We start from the raw sequence: 1460 nt of genomic DNA, 5'->3' as shown, positions 1-1460 counted from the left end.
TGGTCCGAGCAAGACGTAGTTTGTCGACGGACCACTCCTGTTTGAGGGTCGCGCACACAATGCGACCAGACTGTTCTCTCGCCCCCGTCCTCGGACGGGGGCGCGCAGAGCGAGCGTTGCCGGCGTCGCCGGGGCCCGCGCGCGTCGTCTCCTCGGAGACGCGCGGCCGGGACCTCGGCGTCCGGTTAAATTTGACGAAGTGCTCTCTCGATGCGCGCGATTTCCGCTTGCGTTTTACCAAACGCGGAGGAACGCGTGCGAGCCTTGAGCTAGCGACGACGCTGAAAAACTGGGCAGTCTACCGCGCGAGCGGTCGGCTGTCCGGGGCGATCTTCGCGCTCTCGCCGCGCGCACCTCCGCGGACGCTCGTCGGTTTCGCGCCCGCTTGACAGAGTCTGCACGGGCGAGAATACGCGCACACTGTTGCTTTGCGTACTTCTCGAATTTATAAAATTTTTGTTGTCGACCTCAAATCAGGAGAGATCACCCGCCGAACTTAAGCATATCAGTAAGCGGAGGAAAAGAAACTAACGAGGATTCCCCGAGTAGCGGCGAGCGAAACGGGAAGAGCCCAGCGCTGAATCCTGCGGCCCCGGCGGGCCGCCGGGAAATGTAGCGTTCGGGAGGAGAGTTTATACATACACGCGCGGTCATTAGTCACGGCTGCCTGTCCAAGTTCATCTTGAACGGGGCCCGCTTACCCGCAGAGGGTGCCAGGCCCGTGGTGACGGTAGCCGGCCGCGACGGTCTCTCTCCCTAGAGTCGGGTTGCTTGAGAGTGCAGCCCTAAGTGGGTGGTAAACTCCATCTAAGGCTAAATACTACCACGAGACCGATAGCGAACAAGTACCGTGAGGGAAAGTTGAAAAGAACTTTGAAGAGAGAGTTAAAGAGTACGTGAAACCGTTCAGGGGTAAACCTGTGGAACTCAAACGAGCGAACGGGGAGATTCATCGTGTCTTCCGTCGGGGCTCGCGCCTCGCGCAAACCTTCGCCTTCGGCTTTCGGGTCGGGGCGGTGGGTGCGCGGGTGCGCCGTCAGGCTCCCGGAGCGCGTGCACTTCTCCCTTAGTATAACACCGCGACCCGTCGCGCCGCGGTCGAATGCGCCGTGCGGTTGACCCGTCTCGCTCTGCGAGGCGGAGCCGCGGTGTCCACGGCCGCGGCGTACATTACGCAGCGACGGTAGAGAACGAGGATCGCGTCCGCCCTCGCGGGCGTCCGTCGCGCTGCAGCGGCGTCCTTCGCGTGGCCCCCGGCGTCTAGTGCGTCGCGGGTGTCGCGCGTCGGGTGTCCGTCGTTAGCGGCGCGCTCTCGGACGGGACGCGTCCCGGTCGGCGGTGGTTTTGTTTTGGGCACTCACAGGACCCGTCTTGAAACACGGACCAAGGAGTCTAGCATGTGCGCGAGTCATTGGGAACACTGATAAACCCAGAGGCGAAATGAAAGTGAAAGGCCGGCC

At 62.3% G+C, this 1460-nt stretch overlaps 1 non-coding gene across 1 annotated transcript in view; it reads left to right on the top strand.

The window, feature by feature from the left end:
* The first annotated feature begins 463 nt into the window (after positions 1–463).
* Positions 464–1460, top strand: part of LOC149408406 (large subunit ribosomal RNA) — a 4064-nt gene continuing 3067 nt past the window's right edge. The window contains exon 1 of the ribosomal RNA XR_016305620.1: positions 464–1460. This exon is cut by the window's right edge and continues 3067 nt beyond it. This is a non-coding gene — a ribosomal RNA (large subunit ribosomal RNA).

Source organism: Hesperophylax consimilis, unplaced genomic scaffold (genome assembly GCF_061612785.1).
Source record: "Hesperophylax consimilis isolate HC1 unplaced genomic scaffold, BYU_Hcon_1.0 scaffold_328, whole genome shotgun sequence".
NCBI lineage: Eukaryota > Metazoa > Arthropoda > Insecta > Trichoptera > Limnephilidae > Hesperophylax > Hesperophylax consimilis.
This window is presented reverse-complemented; position numbering and strand designations above follow the sequence as displayed.